The sequence below is a fragment of the Anas acuta genome, chromosome 23 (assembly GCF_963932015.1).
Source record: "Anas acuta chromosome 23, bAnaAcu1.1, whole genome shotgun sequence".
NCBI lineage: Eukaryota > Metazoa > Chordata > Aves > Anseriformes > Anatidae > Anas > Anas acuta.
In genome coordinates this window covers 23,390-41,158 of record NC_089001.1, presented here as the reverse complement: position 1 = coordinate 41,158, position 17,769 = coordinate 23,390, and the positions used below count along the sequence as shown (strand labels likewise).

At 47.2% G+C, this 17,769-nt stretch overlaps 1 long non-coding RNA gene across 1 annotated transcript; it reads left to right on the top strand.

Moving 5' to 3' along the window:
- The first annotated feature begins 1,195 nt into the window (after nucleotides 1-1,195).
- On the top strand, nucleotides 1,196-15,978 carry LOC137843826 (uncharacterized). Its single transcript, XR_011089711.1, has 4 exons — nucleotides 1,196-1,354; nucleotides 1,912-2,014; nucleotides 14,651-14,760; nucleotides 15,915-15,978. It is a non-coding gene; the product is annotated as an uncharacterized lncRNA (long non-coding RNA).
- The last annotated feature ends 1,791 nt before the right edge of the window (nucleotides 15,979-17,769 follow it).

Sequence of the window (17,769 nt, the reverse complement as noted above, 5' to 3'; positions counted from 1 at the left end):
TGAGCACTTCTTGTCTTGCAGTCGCTGCTTGAACTGCAGATCTGTTTGAGGTCTTGCGATCTCAAAACGAATATGATGCACATCTGTTTCCATCCTCACTCTTGCAGAAGTCATCTGGGCCGCATCAGGAGCCTTTGCTTGGGAATCGAATTCCTAAGTGTCGTCTTAGGGGGTTTTCAGTCCCCATCCTTCTGGTCTCTTGTCTTGAAGGCAGGCTTTTTAGGCCTCCATCATCCCAGTTCTGGCAGTTGCTTCCAGTCGCGTGTCGTGACATTGGAGTCTCTGGTAGGGTCTGGTGCAGAGCACCTGTTCTGACTTGCTGTTGCTGTAGGGCTTTCTTTTTGGGGGTCACTTTTTCTTGTGCCTTGTGTTGTGTGTTTTGTTTGTAGTGTTTGTGGCGTGCCTGTGTGTGTGTTTGGTCTGGAGCTGTCCTGCCTGGCAGTTAGTGATGACAGCTAACGTGGCAGTGCATGGGTGTACTAATACATTGATGGGACTGTTTTGGTGAAGACATCCTGTCTGCCTCTGGGCATGTACTGAAGGGCAGCTGGCACAGTCATCTCTGTGGTGTTTGTCAGATGTGGGGGTGGGAGAGTATATCTCCTTGCGAGCAGCTGTTTGTATAGTTCTTGAACGGTGTGCTTGAGGAGGTCTGTTGAATCTTGAAAGCTTACAGATATGGGGTTTTGCTTTTTTTTTTTTTTTATTTCTTTCCTGTTCCCATTAGAGTGTAAATCCTAGGAGGAACTTGTCACAGGAAAGAGCTCCTTCTGGAACTGTCCAGCACTTGGTAGGCAACTTCTGTTTAATTTGTTAAAGCTGAAACACAGTGTACAACACGGGACTTGACCATAGCTGCTTTTGGCAAGGTGAGCGATGAGCAGATGTAGCTGGTACTTTAGGGGTGCAGTTGTCACTGCAGTTAGTTAACTGCACAAAATACAGTAAAAATCCTGTTTATATTTCAGGGGTGTTGTAGCTGGCATAAGAGAGCAGGTGGAAGCGTCTGCCTTGAGGGCGGGTGAGGAGGCTGAGGTAAGGGAGCAGATGAGAGTAACTGTCCCAGCTGTGCTGTGTCTTTGGATGTTGCTTCAGCCTGTGCTTTTCTTTTTGTTTCACATTTGTCTCATACAGGCTGAGTGGGGCCAAGCTGCACTCTGAAGAGCAGCACGAGAAGGGCGGGCTGGTTGTGAGCTGGATTGGAGCAGAACTGCCAAGTAGCACGAGGTGAGTGCGAAGGGTATCCGTCTTGCTTTGCAGGTGCCATGGCAGGCTCTCCACAGAAGCGGTTGAGGATTGGAGAAGAGGTTGCAGATGATCAAGGAGCGACACGTGCAGGGATGGCTTGAAAACGGTATGGCTGCTTTCTCTTCTGTTTATCAGGTGTCCCAGGCAATGTGGGCTGTGGTGTTAGTGTTCAGAATCGGAACAAAGCAGGTGCTGAAATGCTGTGTCTGTTTTTTTTTGTGTTGGGCTTGCACCTTGATGAGTGTAGGGATGGGTTTTAAGTGGGTGCAGCGGAGGGCCTGGCCCCAGTGTCCTGTAGTGTGTTTTGACCCATCAGAATAGCCTTTTGGTTCTCAGGTAGCCTACTGAAGTTATTTTTTCCTGTGAGTGGAATGGAACAGAATTATTTTTTGGTGTGCAATCTGTTCTGCTCCTAGATTGTTCTTTCTATGTAAATGAATGATCGAGGTAATTCCAGATGGAAAAAGAAATCAATTGCTTGCTTAGTTGTATTGTCCTTTTAATATTCAAAGCTCCAGCAAAAGCATGGGGATTTTTGTTTCTAGAAACACCCTAGCTCTCCTGTCTGCACTCTGTATGCTGTTGAGCTAAGCCTTATAAAGAAGTAAATAAACCACAGCTGCTGCTCCTCCTCTTTTTGTTTTTTTTTCTGCTTTCCCCAAGCACTTTCCCAGGTGGTTGGCTTCAGGGTTCAGGTGAGACCTAGTGGTAACTGAGTTGCAGGTGTGCCATCAGAGAGCTCCTTCTGCCTGGGCTGCACTTTTGGGTAAGTGCTTTGTTTTTCCTTCAATTGTTTGGAGGGTTCTTTAGGTGGGTCAGAGTCTATGAACTGATGCATTTTGAAGTAGAAACTGGTACTCCTATCTTTTTGAGTTGGTAACTGGTAGGATCTGTCACTGTAAAGCAATCTAGTAGTAGGTGCCTGTATTGCACACAGCTCTTCCTCAGGTGAGTAGTTGTTATGGCAGTTTTACGGATAGTATGGTGATGTTACTTTGTGTGTTTGCTTTGTGGTTCTGGGTCCCTTCTGATTTTTGCAGAATTACGGGGCTTTTTGTGAGTCTTTGCCTGTATGTCAAATCTTATCAAAGTCATAACCTTTCTGTCAAAGTGATGGAGCAGGGTTTAGGAGAAATGTATGATGGAGGCTCCCTGTGTGAGCATGTGTCTGAAAATGGCAGCAGTGGGCACGTAAGGGGTAGTCTGTTTCAGGTTTAGGGACAGCTTGTTGTATTTCTGGAGCTTTTGCCTGTGGGTTTTCTGTCTGTCGAGTGTTTAGACCTTGCAGCCTTCTAGTCTTGATGTGCTTGAAGTGACTTATTACAAGTATGTTTATGAGGGGTTGCCAGGTACATTGTTTTTGGGAAACAGTGGGGTAATGTCTCTTGACCGCTTAAGTGCAGTAGTGCCTAGAGAGTGAGCAGGCTCACCACCTTCTTCTGTGCAGAATAAGTCCGCCCGGGCCCATTGCGGCGCTGCCTGGGCACACTTCTCAGGTAAATGTAGTGAGCAGATGAGGGAAAGGAGCTGGGAACAGAGAGCTATTTCACAGTAGCATGTTGCATCAGTAGTAGTCAGCGTTGCGGAGGAGGTGGGTGTCAGGGCTGGCATGCTAGTGAATGCTGGTTCTCTGTATTTGCAAGTGATGATGAACCTGTTTGACGTAATTCCATTTGAAAGAGTTCCAGTTACTGGCCTGGTCGTGTCGTCCTTTCAATGTTAAAAGCTGCAGCAAAAGCATGGGGATTGTTGCTTCTAGAAACACCACAGGTCACCTGTCTGCTCTCTGCATGTTTTTCCAGTAAAGCAGATCTTAAAAAAAAAAAACAGAAAATAATAAAAAACAGCTGCTGCTGCTCCTGCTTTCTTTCTACTTCCTTGTGCTTTGCCCCTCCCCTTTTCCAGGTGATTGCGTTTGGGTGCTGGGCGGGGCCAAATGGTATATGAGCCCCAGGCATGCTATCAGAGAGCTCCTTCTGCCTGGGCTGCTCCTTGGGGTAAGTGCTTTGTTTTTCACTCAGTCAGTTGCAGGGTTCTTTAGGTGAGTCAGAGTCTATGGACTGATGCGTTTTCCAGTAGAAACCGGTACGCGTATCTTCTTGAGGTGGCAACTGGTAGGATCTGTCACTGTAAAGCAATCTAGTAGTAGTATGTGCCTGTATTGCACGCAGCTTTTCCTCAGGTGAGTAGTTGTTATGGCAGTTTTACGGATAGTATGGTGATGTTACTTTGTGTGTTTGCTTTGTGGTTCTGGGTCCCTTCTGAGTTTTGCAGAATTACGGGGCTTTTTGTGAGTCTTTGCCTGTATGTCAAATTTTATCAAAGTCAAAACCTTGCTGTTAAAGTGATGGAGCAGGGTTTAGGAGAAGTGTATCATGGAAGCTCCCTGTGTGAGCATGTGTCTGAAAATGGCAGCAGTGGGAATGTAAGGGGTAGTCTGTTTCAAGTTTAGGGACAGGTTGTTACATTTCTGGAGCATTTGCCTGTGTGTTTTCTGTCTGTCGAGTCTTTAGACCATAAAGCCTTCTAGGCTTTATGTCCTTGAATTTACGTATTAGAAGTACGTTTATGAGGGGTTGCCAGGTACGTTGTTTTTGGGAAACTGTGGGGTATGGTTCCTTGAGTGCATAAGTGCAGTAGTGCCAAGAGAGTGAGCAGGGCCACCTTCTTCATCTCTGCAGAATAAGTCTGTTCGGGCACACTTCTCAGGTAAATGTAGTGAGCAGATGAGGGACAGGAGCTGGGAACAGAGAGGTATTGCACAGTAGCGTTTTGCATCAGTAGTAGTCAGCGTTGCGGAGGAGGTGGGTGTCAGTGCTGGTGTGCTAGTGAATGCTGGTTCTCTGTTTTTGCAAGTGATGATGAACATGTTTGACGTAATTCCATTTGCAAAAGTTCCTGTTACTTGCTGGGTTGTGTTGTCCTTTCAATATTAAAAGCTGCAGCAAAAGCATGGGGATTGTTGCTTCTAGAAACACCCTAGGTCTCCTGTCTGCTCTCTGCATGTTTTTCAAGTAAAGCAGATCTTAAAAAAAAAAAAAAAAAAAAAAAATAAAAAAATAAAATACAGCTGCTGCTGCTCCTGCTTTCTTTCTACTTCCTTGTGCTTTGCCCCTCCCCTTTTCCAGGTGATTGGGTTTGGGTGCTGGGCGGGGCCAAATGGTATATGAGCCCCAGGCATGGTATTAGAGAGCTCATTCTGCCTGGGCTGCTCCTTGGGGTAAGTGCTTTGTTTTTCCTTCAGTCGGTTGCAGGGTTCTTTAGGCAGGCTGGAGTTTATAGATTTCTATAATTTTTAAGTGCTTGGAATTCACTTAATAGAGGGATGTTTAATAGAGGTTTCTGGCTCACTGTTTTTTTGGGATGGTGGGATACTCTTCTGTTTTGAGCTGTATTTTAATCTCTAGAAGTATAAACCCACTTGTGTAATTCTCCAGAGGACTAAAACCAGCTTGATTGCATGGTACCTGTGGCTTGGTAGCGTAGATGCAGCCTTACCAAGAGCCTGAGCAGGGTTGTATCAGAGTCACCTTTCCATCTGCAAAGGGTAAGTCTGTGATTACCTCTGCCGAGGCTGCTGTGTGCGCGTGTCTTTTTCGCATTTGTGGAGCTCGTTTTTTTTTTTGTGTGTGTGTTTATGTTCTAACTTTTTTTTTTTTGAGGGGTGAATAGTGTGTGTGCTGAGCGTAGGTGGCAGGAGGAAGCGGGGAGCTCCTCAGGACTAGTAGGTTTGGTTTCTAGGAGTGTGCAGCAGCCTTCCTGTGCGATGCGACTGATTGTTGGGTGGGAATGTACCAGCTTGTGTGTGCTGGGCAATGTAGTGTGTGTAGTGTGTGTTGTGTGGCCTGGGCAGAGTTTGCTGTGGCGCTGTGAGCGTAGAATCTCAGAGCTGGTGAGCAGCTGAAGTACCGGAGCTGGGAAGAGAGAGGTCTTGCAGCAGGTACGCTGTGGCTGTTTCAGAGTGTGCGTTTCTCTTGCCTCTGCAGGTGCTTTGTGCAGTTGTGGAGAGGGAAGGGAAATCGTCATGTCACGAAGCTCTGAGGGAAGGTGAGTGGTGTCAGCCTGGTCATCGCTTATCCTAAGTGAAGGGAAGACGCTCAGGTGTTTCCCTGTGAGGGTCTGAGGTGAGGCTGTTTGGAATAGAGGAGCAGTGTGGCAGGTGGGTGCTTGCAAGCACAGTGGTCATTGTATCCTTTTGTGTTCCCAGGTGGCGTGGGTGATGCTGGCCGCTCCTTTCAAGCTTGGACCTAATTTGCAGGTCCAGAGGCAAGTGGCCTGCTGTTTTGAAAGGATAAAAGTAAAGCTGGGGTTGCTTATGTTGTTGAGGGATGGGTGCTACTGCTGGCAGCTGAATGTTTATCTTCTTCCTGCCTTTCTCCTTTGTTCAGGCTGAAATGCAGTGTGCAGTGCAGGACCTCTCGACCCAAGCTGCCTCTGCAGTGACTCTGGTGCGTGATGAGCAGAGGTAGCTGTTATTTTTGGGGTGCGGTTGTCACTGCAGTTATTTTCCTACATTCAATAGAGTAAAATTCCAGTTTGCCTTTTAGAGGTGCTATAAGTGGGTGAAGAGAACAGATGGAAGCATCTGCCACGTGGGGCAGGCAAGCGGCTGAGGTACAGGAGGGGATGAGAGTATGTTGGGAATTGGCATAATTGTTCGATCTAAGCTTGCCTTAAGCAACCAGGGGTAGGCCTTAGAAATCTCAGGGCCTGCTGTAGCTGAGCAAACCAAGCTGCCAGAGTAACTGTGAGAAGCTCCCACGGAAATGACTCCCACATCACCCAATTAAGGAACTCAGAAAATATTGTTATCAGCAGCTGGCCTCAAGGACTAGGCCTATGTGAACGTTAAGCACAAAGGGGGTTGTTTTCCTAACTTCTAATCAAAAGGGGGGTTCTTTTCTTGCAGGTGGTGTTATTTTCTTAACGGTTTGTCTGAGTGCTTTTGACCAATAATCTTGTGTGAAACACTGTCCACCCCTGTAAAGTTCACTATAAAAGTTAGGCTATTCGGGCAATAAAATGGTGAAGCATGATCTGACTCTGCTGGTGTCTGTCGTGCTTTCGTCCGTGCTTCGCAACAAGAGTGTGTGATTTTTTTCCTGGGGATGGAATGGAATTCATTTTGTTGGCATATAATCTGTTCTGCTCCTAGATTTTTTTTCAATGCAAATAAAAGTTTGAGCTAATTCCATTTGAAAAAGTTCCAGTTACTTGCTGGGTCATGTTGTCCTTTCAATGTTAAAAGCTGCAGCAAAAGCATGGGGATTGTTGCTTCTAGAAACACCCCAATTTTCTTGTCTGCAGTCTGCATCCTGTTGAGCAAAAGCAGATTTCAAAAAAAAAAAAAAACCCAAAAAACAGGAAACACACAAAAAACAATAAAAAAAACCACCATTGGGTCACTTGTGAATGCAATGATCATTTAATCCCTTTGTTTTCCTAGGTGGTGTGGGTGATACTGGCTGCACTGTTGGAGCTTGGATTCGGAGAGGAAGAGGTGAGCAGAACCATGTGTTGCATCAGCAGTAGTCAGCATTGTGGAGCAGGTGGGCATCGTGGCGGGCGTGCTAGTGAATGCTGTTACTCTGTTTTTGCAGCTGATGATGAGCCTTCAATTGACTAAGATGACAAACGGTGCCTGTGCATTTCTTGAGGTGGAAGGAATTTACCATCCAGCAACCTGAGAGCTAAGTTGGGGGGCGCCTGGTATTTGCATATCTGGAGTGGCTAATGGGAGCTGGGAGCCAGAGCAGCATGGAGCCAGCTAGCTGAATATACTTAGTGTCACTGTGAGGGTGGTTCAGGCTGGGTCACGTTCAGGCTACTTGTGGCTTGGTCAACAGGCTAATAGAAGCAGCGGGATTATTTGGTAGCGTGAGTGCGTGCGCCAGGCAGGACAGTTTCCTTCAGTTTCTGTCTTGTAGTGTTGCTTCTGCAGTGTCTGTTCTGTGCTTGTCGGGTCTTGATATCCTCCTGGCTTTTTACACTGGACTGACCAGACAGGCGACTTGGTATCTGTGCAGAAGGGCCTCAATGCTTGTTTTGTCATCATGGCTCTGATCCGAGCACTTCTTGTCTTGCAGTCGCTGCTTGAACTACAGATCTGTGTGAGGTCTTGCGATCTCAAACCGAATATGATGCACATCTGTTTCCATCCTCACTCTTGCAGAAGTTATCTGGGCCCCATCAGGAGCTCTTGCTTGGGAATTGATTTCCTGATATTTGTCTCAGGGGGTTTTCAGTCCCCATCCTTCTGGTCTCTTGTCTTGAAGGCAGGCTTTTTAGGCCTCCATCATCCCAGTTCTGGCAGTTGCTTCCAGTCGCGTGTGGTGACATTTGAGTCTCTGGTAGGGTCTGGTGCAGAGCACCTGTATCTGACTTGCTGTTGCCCTAGGGCTTCCCTCTGGGGGTCACTTTTTCTTGCGCCATGTGTTGTGTGTTTTGTTTGTAGTGTTTGTGGCGTGCCTGTGTGTGTATGTGTTTGGTCTGGAGCTGTCCTGCCTGGCAGTTAGTGATTAACATGGCAGTGCATGGGTGTACTAATACACTGATGGGACTGTGTTGGTGAAGACATCCGGTCTGCCTCTGGGCATGTACTGAAGGGCAGCTGGCACAGTCATCTCTGGTGGTTGGCAGATGTGGATTTGGGAGAGTATATCTGCTTGTGAGCAACTTCTCACATAGTGCTGGAACGGTGTGCTTGAGGAGGTCTGTCGAATCTTGAAAGCTTACAGATATGGGGTTTTGAAACGTTTATTTTTATTTCTTTCCTGTCCCCAGTAGAGTGTAAACCTTTGGAGGAACCTGTCACAGGAAAGAGCTCCTTCTGGAACTGTTCAGCACTCGGTAGGCAGCTCGGTGCCTGTCTTGATCTACTTCTGAGGTGCTGAGGCAAGGGGGCTGCTGTTTTGAAATGATAATATTGTAAATGGGGTCCCTTTTGTTGTGGAGGGACGGGTGCTAATGCTGGCAGCTGAATGATTGATTCTGTTGTGACTGTTCTCATTTGTTTAAGGTGAAACACAGTGTCCAACACGGGACTTGATGACCAGAGCTGCTTTTGGCAAGGTGAGCGATGAGCGCAGTTGTCACTGCAGTTACTTAACTACACAAAGTACAGTAAAAATCCTGTTTATATTTCAGGGGTGTTGTAGCTGGCCTAAGAGAGCAGATGGAAGCATCTGCATCAAGGGCAGGTAAGGGAGCAGATGAGAGTAACTGTCCCAGCTGTGCTGTGGCTTTGGATGTTGCTTCAGCCTGTGCTTTTCTTTTTGTTTCACAGGTGTGTCGCACAGGCTCAGAGGGGCCAAGCTGCACTCTGAAGAGCAGCACGAGAAGGGCGGGCTGTTTGTGAGCTGGATTGGAGCAGAACAGCCAAGTAGCACGAGGTGAGTGCGAAGGGTATCCATCTTGCTTTGCAGGTGCCATGGCAGGCTCTCCACAGAAGCGGTTGAGGATTGGAGAAGAGGTTGCAGATGATCAAGGAGCGACACGTGCAGGGATGGCTTGAAAACGGTATGGCTGCTTTCTCTTCTGTTTATCAGGTGTCCCAGGCAATGTGGGCTGTCATGTTAGTTCTCGAGAATCGGAACAAAGCAGGTGCTGATATGATATGCTGTGTCTGTTTTTTTTTGTGTTGGGGTTGCACCTTGGTGAGTGTAGGGATGGGTTTTAAGTGGGTGCAGCGGAGGGCCTGAACCCCAGTGTCCTGTAGTGTGTTTTGACCCATCAGCATAGCCTTTTGGTTCTCAGGTAGCCTACTGAAGTAAGTGATTTTTCCTGTGAGTGGAATGGAATTGACTTTTTTTTTTTTGGGTGTAAGCAGTTCTGCTCCTAGATTTTTCTTATTATGTAAATAAAAGATCAAGCTAATTCCAGATGAAAAAATCAGTTACTTTCTTGGTCAGTTTGTCCTTTTAATATTCAAAGCTCCAGCAAAGGCATGGGGATTTTTGTTTCTAGAAACACCCTAGTTCTCTTGTCTTCATTCTGCATGCTGTAGAGCTAAGCCATATAAATGAATAAAGAAACCACAGCTTCTGCTCCTGATTTTTTTTTGTGCTTTCCCCAAGCACTTTCCCAGGTGATTAGCTTCAGGTTCCAGGTGGGACCTAGTGGTAACTGAGTTGCAGATATTCCATGATAGAGCTCATTCTGCCTGGGCTGCTTTTTGGGGTAAGCGCTTTGTTTTTCCTTCAGTCAGTTTCAGGGTTCTTTAGGTGGGTCAGAGTCTATGGACTGATGCGTTTTCCAGTAGAAACCGGTACGCATATCTTTTTGAGTTGGTAACTGGTAGGATCTGTCACTGTAAAGCAATCTAGTAGTAGTATGTGCCTGTATTGCACGCAGCTCTTCCTCAGGTGAGTAGATATTATGGCAGTTTTACAGATAGTATGGTGATGTTACTTTGTGTGTTTGCTTTGTGGTTCTGGTTCCCTTCTGACTTTTGCAGAATTACGGGGCTTTCTGTGAGCCTTTGCATCTATGTCAAATATCAAAGTCAAAGCCTTGCTGTTAAGGAGATGGAGCAGAGTTTAGTTGAAATGTATCATGGAAGCTCCCTGTGTGAGCATGTGTCTGAAAATGGCAGCAGTGGGCACGTAAAGGGTAGTCTGTTTCAAGTTTAGGGACAGGTTGTTATATTTCTGGAACTTTTGCCTGTGGGTTTTCTGTCTGTCGAGTCTTTAGACCTTGCAGCCTTTTAGTCTTGATGTCCTTGAATTGACATATTAGAAGTATGTTTATGAGGGGTTGCCAGGTGCATTGGTTTTGGGAAACCGTGGGCCACGGTTTTTTGACCACATAAGTGCAGTAGTGCCTAGAGAGTGAGCAGGCTCACCTCCTTCATCTCTGCAGAATAAGTCTGCCCGGGCCCCTTTCGGCGCGGCGCTGCCCGGCCCCATTTGTCATGTGGAGCTACTGAGCAGGTGAGTCAAAGGAGCTGGGAACAGACAGTTATTGCACAATGATATGTTGTATCAGTAGTAGTGAGCGTTGTGCAGGAGGTGGTTATTAGGGCTGGGCAGCTAGTGAATGCTGGTTCTCTGTTTTTGCAAGAGATGATGAACCTGTTTGGCATAATTCCATTTGAAAAAGTTCCAGTTACTTGAATGGTTGTGCTGTCCTTTCAATATTAAAAGCTGCAGCAAAAGCATGGGGATTGTTGCTTCTAGAAACACCCCAGGTCTCTTGTCTGCTCTCTGCATGTTGTTTAGGTAAAAGTGATTTAAAAAGAATATAGTAAACACACACACACAAAAAAAAAAAACAAACAAAAAAAAAAAAAGAAAAAAAACACAGTTGGCTGAGTTGTGAACACAACGATCATTTAATCCCTTTGTTTTCCCAGGTGGTGTGGATGATACTGGTTGCACTGTTGGAGCTTGGACTCAGAGAGGAACACGTGCGCACAATTGTATGTTGCATCAGCAGTAGTCAGCATTGTGGAGAAGGTGAGCAATGGTGCTGGTGTCCTAGTGAATGCTGTTACTCTGTTTTTGCAGCTGATGATGAGCCTGGCAATTGACTATCATGAAAATCAGTGCCTGTGCATTTCTTGAGGCGGAGGGACTTTGCCATGCAGCAACCTGAGAGCTAAGTTGGGGGGCACCTGGTATTTGCATATCTGGGGTGGCTAATGGGAGCTGGGAGCCAGAGCAGCATGGAGCGTGCTGGCTGAATAGACTTGGTGCCACTGTGAGGGTGGTTGAGGCTGGGTCATGTTCAGGCTGCTTGTGGCTGGGTCAGCAGGCTAATAGAAGCAGCAGGATTATTTTGTAGTGTGAGTGCGTGCGCCAGGCAGGACAGTTTCCTTCATTTTGTCTTGTAGTGTTGCTTCTGCAGCGTCTGTTCTGTGCTTCTTGGGTCTTGATATCCTCCTGGCTTTTTAGACCGGACTGATCAGACAGGCGACTTGGTAGCGGTGCTGAAGGGCCTCAATGCTTGTTTTGTCATCATGACTCTGATCCGAGCACTTCTTGTCTTGCAGTCGCTGCTTGAACTGCAGATCTGTTTCAGGTCTTGTGTATCATATTGGGTTTGAGATCGCGTCTGTTTCCATCCTCACTCTTGCAGAAGTCATCTGGGCCACATCAGGAGCTCTTGCTTGGGAATTGATTTCCTAAGCGTTGTCTTATGGGGTTTTCAGTCCCCATCCTTCTGGTCTCTTGTCTTGAAGGCAGGCTTTTTAGGCCTCCATCATCCCAGTTCTGGCAGTTGCTTCCAGTCGCGTGTGGTGACATTTGAGTCTCTTGTAGGGTCTGGTGCAGAGCGCCTGTTCTGACTTGCTGTTGTCATAGGGCTTTCCTTTTGGGGGTCACTTTTTCTTGCGCCTTGTGTTGTGTGTTTTGTTTGTAGTGTTTGTGGCGTGCCTGTGTGTGTATGTGTTTGGTCTGGAGCTGTCCTGCCTGGCAGTTAGTGATTAATGTGGCAGGGCATGGGTGTACTAATACATTGTTCGTACTGTGTTGGGAAAGACATCCGGTCTGCCTCTGGGCACGTACTGAAGGGCAGCTGGCACAGTCATCTCTGGTGGTTGGCAGATGTGGATTTGGGAGAGTATATCTGCTTGTGAGCAGCTGTTTGCATAGTGCTTGAACGCTGTGCTTGAGGAGGTCTGTCAAATCTTGAAAGCTTACAGATATGGGGTTTTGAAATGTTTATTTCTTTCCTGTCCCCAGTAGAGTGTAAACCCTAGGAGGAACCTGTCACGGGAAAGAGCTCCTTCTGGAACTGTTCAGCACTTGGTAGGCAACTTTTGTTTAATTTGTTTAAGTTGAAATACAGTGTACAACACGGGACTTGACGACCAGAGCTGCTTTTGGCAATGTGAGCGATGAACGGATGTAGCTGGTACTTTAGGGGTGCAGTTGTCACTGCAGTTAGTTAACTGCACAAAATACAGTAAAAATCCTGTTTATATTTCAGGGGTGTTGTAGCTGGCCTAAGAGAGCAGGTGGAAGCGTCTGCCTTGAGGGTAGGTGAGGGGGCCGAGGTAACGGAGCAGATGAGAGTAACTGTCCCAGCTGTGCTGTGGCTTTGGATGCTGTTTCAGCCTATGCTTTTGTTTGTCTTTTGCAGGTGTCTCGCACAGGCTGAGTGGGGCCAAGCTGCACTCTGAAGAGCAGCACGAGAAGGGCGGGCTGGTTGTGAGCTGGAGCTGGATTGGAGCAGAACGGCCGAGTAGCACGAGGTGAGTGCGAAGGGTATCCGTCTTGCTTTGCAGGTGCCATGGCAGGCTCTCCACAGAAGCGGTTGAGGATTGGAGAAGAGGTTGCGGATGATCAAGGAGCGACACGTGCAGGGATGGCTTGAAAAGGGTATGGCTGCTTTCTCTTCTGTTTATCAGGTGTCCCAAGCAACGTGGGCTGTGATGTTAGTGTTTAGTATCGGAACAAAGCAGGTGCTGATGGTGGTCTTCTTCGGTAGGCAAAGAGGTGCCCAAAGCCCCGTCCTGTGTAGCCTGAGCACACCTCGCTGAGGATGAAGCATGCTTTCCAGCAGTTCCCAAAACTGTGTTGAAGCTGAAATGCTGTGTCTGTGTTTGTGTTGGGGTTGCTCCTTGGGGAGTGTAGGGATGGGTTTTAAGTGGGTGCAGAGGAGGGCCTGGCCCCAGTGTCCTGTAGTGTGTTTTGACCCATCAGCATGGCCTTTTGGTTCTCAGGTAGCTTACTGAATAAATGATTTTTCCTGCAAGTGGAATGGAATTGAATTCTTTTTTTGGCACGTAATCAGTTCTGCTCCTAGACTTTTCTTTCTATGTAAATAAAAGCTTGAGCTAATTCCAGATGGGAAAAAAAAATCAGCTACTTGCTTGGTCATTTTGTCCTTTTAGTATCCAAAACATTTAAGCGCGGTGCTGCCCCGGGCCCGTTACAGCGCGGCGCCGCCCCAGGCCCGTTTCTCAGGTGGAGCTACTGAGCATGTGAGGTAAAGGAGCTGGGAACAGAGAGGTATTGCACAATGGTATGTTGCATCAGTAGTAGTCAGTGTTGTACAGGAGGTGGCTATCAGTGCTGGCACGCTAGTGAATGTTCGTTCTCTATTTTTGGAAGTGATGATGAAGCTGTTTGACGTAATTTAATTTGAAAAAGTTCCAGTTACTGCCCTGGTCGTGTTGTCCTTTCAATGTTAAAAGCTGCAGCAAAAGCATGGGGATTGTTGCTTCTAGAAACACCACAGGTCACCTGTCTGCTCTCTGCATGTTTTTCAAGTAAAGCAGGGGTAGGGGTAGTCTGTTTCAAGATTAGGGACAGCTTGTTATATTTCTGGAACTTTTGTCTGTGTGTTTTCTGTCTGTCGAGTGTTTAGACCTTGCAGCCTTCTAGACTTTGTCCTTGAATTTACATAGTAGAAGTACGTTTATGAGGGGTTGCCAGGTACGTTGTTTTTGGGAAACCGTGGGGTATGGTTCCTTGACCACATAAGTGCAGCAGTGCCTAGAGAGTGAGCAGGCTCACCACCTTCTTCTCTGCAGAATAAGTCCGCCCGGCCCCATTTCGGCGTGGCGCCGCCCGGGCCCCTTTCGGCGCGGCGCCGCCCGGCCCCATTTGTCATGTGGAGCTACTGAGCAGGTGAGGTAAAGGAGCTGGGAACAGACAGTTATTGCACAATGATATGTTGTCTTAGTAGTAGTGAACGTTGTGCAGGAGGTGGTTATTAGGGCTGGCATGCTGTTGAATGCTGGTTCTCTGTGTTTACAGATGGGGATGAGTCTGTTTAAACAAATTCTAGTTCAAAAAGTTTCAGATACTACCTTGGTGGAATGGAATTAATTTTGTTGGTGTATAATCTGTTCTGCTCGTAGATTTTTCTTTCAATGCAAATAAAAGTTTGAGCTAATTCCATTTGAAAAAGTTTCAGTTACTTGCTGGGTCGTGTTGTCCTTTCAATGTTAAAAGCTGCAGCAAAAGCATGGGGATTGTTGCTTCTAGAAACACCCTAGGTCTCCTGTCTGCTCTCTGCATGTTTTTCAAGTAAAGCAGATCTTTTAAAAAAAAAAAAAAAAAAAAAAAAAACAAAGAAAATAATAAAAAACAGCTGCTGCTGCTTTCTTTCTACTTCCTTGTGCTTTGCCCCTCCCCTTTTCCAGGTGATTGGGTTTGAGTGCTGGGCGGGGCCAAATGGTATATGAGCCCCAGGCATGGTATTAGAGAGCTCCTTCTGCCTGGGCTGCTCCTTGGTGTAAGCGCTTTGTTTTTCCTTCAGTCGGTTGCAGGGTTCTCTAGGCAGGCTGGAGTCTATGGATTTCTAGAATTTTTAAGTGCTTGGAATTCATTTAATAGAGGGGTGTTTAGTAGAGGTTTGTGGCTTATTGTTTTTTAGGATGGTGCGATACTCCTCTGTTTTTGAGATGCACTTTAATCTCTAGACGTATAAACCCACTCGTTTTATTCTGCAGAGGACTAAAACCAGCTTGATTACCGGCTACATGTGGCTTGACAGCGTAGATGCAGCATTACCAAGAGACTGAGCAGAGTTGTATCAGAGTCACCTTTTCATGTGCAAAGGGTAAGTCTGTGATTACCCCTGCCGAGGCTGCTGTGTGTGCATGTCTTTTTGGCATTTGTGGAGCTCGGTTGTTTTTCTTTGTGTGTATGCATGTTCTTTTTTTTTTTTTTTTGGTGGTCAAATAGTGTGTTTGCTGAGTGTGGTTAGAATGAGGAGGTGGGGAGCTGCTCAGGACTGGTAGGTTTGGTTTCTAGGAGTGTGTGGCATCCTTCCTGTGTGACGTGACTAATTGTTGGGCTGGAACGTTCCAGCTTGTGTGTCTTAGGCAATGTAGCTTGTGTAGTGTGTGTTGTGTGGCCCGGGCAGAGTTTGCTGTGGTGCTGTGGGCGAAGAATCTCAGAGCTGGTGAGCAGCTGAAGGCACCTCACAGCCACAGTGTACCTGCTGCAATAATACCTCTCTCTCCCAGCTGGAGAGAGCTGGGAAGAGAGAGGTATTATTGCAGCAGGTACACTGTGGCTGTGAGGTGCCTCAGAGTGCGCTTTTCTGTCTTTTTTTTGCAGGTGCTTTGTGCAGTCGTGGACAGGAAAGGGAAATACTCGTGTCACGGAGCAGTGAGGGAAGGTGAGTGTTGTCAGCCTGGTCATCTCTTATCTGAAGGGAAGATGCTCAGGTGTTTCCCTGTAAGGGTCCGAGGTGGCAGTGTAGATGCAGCATTACCAAGAGCCTGAGCAGGGTTGTATCAGAGTCTGCTCTTTCCTCTGCAAAAGGGTAAGTCTGTGATTACCCCTGCTGGGGCTGCTTTGTGTGCGTGTCTTTTTGGTATTTATGGAGCTTAGTTGTTTTTTGTGTGTGTATGTTCTAAGTTTTTGTTTTTTTTGAGGGGCAAATAGTGTGTGTGCTGAGCGTGGTTGGCAGGAGGAGGTGGGGAGCTCCTCAGGACTGGTAGGTTTGGTTTCTCGGGGCGTGCGGCAGCCTTCCTGTGCAATGCGACTGATTGTTGGCCGGAACGTTCCAGCTTGTGTGTCTTAGCCATTGTAGCTTGTGTAGTGTGTGTTGTGTGGCCCGGGCAGTGTTTGTGCTGCTGTGAGCAAAGAACCTGAGTTAAAGCTGGTGAGCAGCTGAAGTACCGGAGCTGGGAAGAGAGAGGTATTGCAGCAGGTACGCTGTGGCTGTGAGGTGCCTCAGAGTGTGTGTTTCTCTTGTCTCTGCAGGTGCTTTGTGCAGTTGTGGAGAGGGAAGGGAAATCGTCATGTCACGAAGCTCTGAGGGAAGGTGAGTGGTGTCAGCCATGTCATCCCTTATCCGAAGCGAAGGGAAGACGCTCAGGTGTTTCCCTGTGAGGGTCTGAGTTGAGGCTGATTGGGATAGAGGAGCAGTGTGGCAGGTGGGTGCTTGCAAGCACAGTGGTCATTGTATCCTTTTGTGTTCCCAGGTGGCGTGGGTGATGCTGGCCGCTCCTTTCAAGCTTGGACCTAATTTGCAGGTCCAGAGGCAAGTGGAGTGCTGTTTTGAAAGGGTAAAAGTAAAGATGGGGTCGCTTATGTTGTTGAGGGATGGGTGCTACTGCTGGCAGCTGAATGTTTATCTTCTGCCTGTGTTTTGCCTTTCATTAGGCTGAAATGCAGTGTGTAGTGCGCAGTGCAGGACGTCTCAACCCGAGCTGCCTCTGCAGTGACTCTGGTGCGTAATGAGCAGAGGTAGCTGTTATTTTTGGGGTGCGGTTGTCACTGCAGTTGTTTTCCTACATTCAATAGAGTAAAATTCCAGTTTGCCTTTTAGAGGTGCTATAAGTGGGTGAAGAGAACAAATGGAAGCATCTGCCATGTGGGGCAGGCAGGCGGCTGAGGTACAGGAGGGGATGAGAGTATGTGATTTTTTCCCGGGGGTGGAATGGAACTGATTTTGTTGGCGTATAATCTGTTCTGCTCCTAGATTTTTCTTTCTATTTAAAAAAAAAAAAAAAGTTTGAGCTAATTCCAGTTAAGAAAGTTCCAGTTACTTGCTGGGTCGTATTGTCCTTTTAATATTCAAAGCTGCAGCAAAAGCATGGGGATTGTTGCTTCTAGAAACACCCCAGTTCTCTTGTTTGTGCTCTGCATGCTGTTGAGCTAAGGCAGATTTAAAAAAAAGAAATAAAGGAAACGCACACAAAAACCAACAACAACAAAAAACACCATTGGCTGACTTATTGTGATTGCAACGATCATTTAATCCCTTTGTTTTCCCAGGTGGTGTGGATGATACTGGCTGCACTGTTGGAGCTTGGATTCGGAGAGGAAGAGGTGAGCAGAACCGTATGTTGCATCAGCAGTAGTCAGCATTGTGGAGAAGGTGGGCATCATGGCCGGCGTGCTAGTGAATGCTGTTACTCTGTTTTTGCAGCTGATGATGAGCCTTCAGTTGACTAAGATGACAATCGGTGCCTGTGTATTTCTTGAGGTGGAAGGAATTTACCATCCAACAACCTGAGAGCTAAGTTGGGGGGCACCTGGTATTTGCATATCTGGGGTGGCTAATGGGAGCTGGGAGCCAGAGCAGCACGGAGGCAGCTGGCTGAAGAGACTTGGTGCCACTGTGAAGGTGGTTGAGGCTGGGTCACGTTCTGGGTGCTTGTGGCTGGGTCACCAGGCTAACAGGAGCAGCGGGATTATTTTGTAGCTTGAGTGCGTGCGCCAGGCAGGACAATTTCCTTCGTCTGTCCTGTTTGCTTCTGCAGTGTCTGTTCTGTGCTTGTCGGGTCTTGATATCCTCCTGGCTTTTTACACCGGACTGACCAGACAGGCGACTTGGTAGCTGTGCAGAAGGGCCTCAATGCTTGTTTTGTCATCATGGCTCTGATCAAGCAGCGACTGCAAGACAAGAAGTGCTCGAAAGTGCAGATCTGTTTCAGGTCTTGTGCATCATATTCGGTTTGAGATCGTGTCTGTTTCCATCCTCACTCTTGCAGAAGTCATCTGGGCCGCATCAGGAGCTCTTGCTTGGGAACTGATTTCCTGAGAGTCGTCTTAGGGGGTTTTCACTCTCCATCCTTCTGGTCTCTTGTCTTGAAGGCAGGCTTTTTAGGCC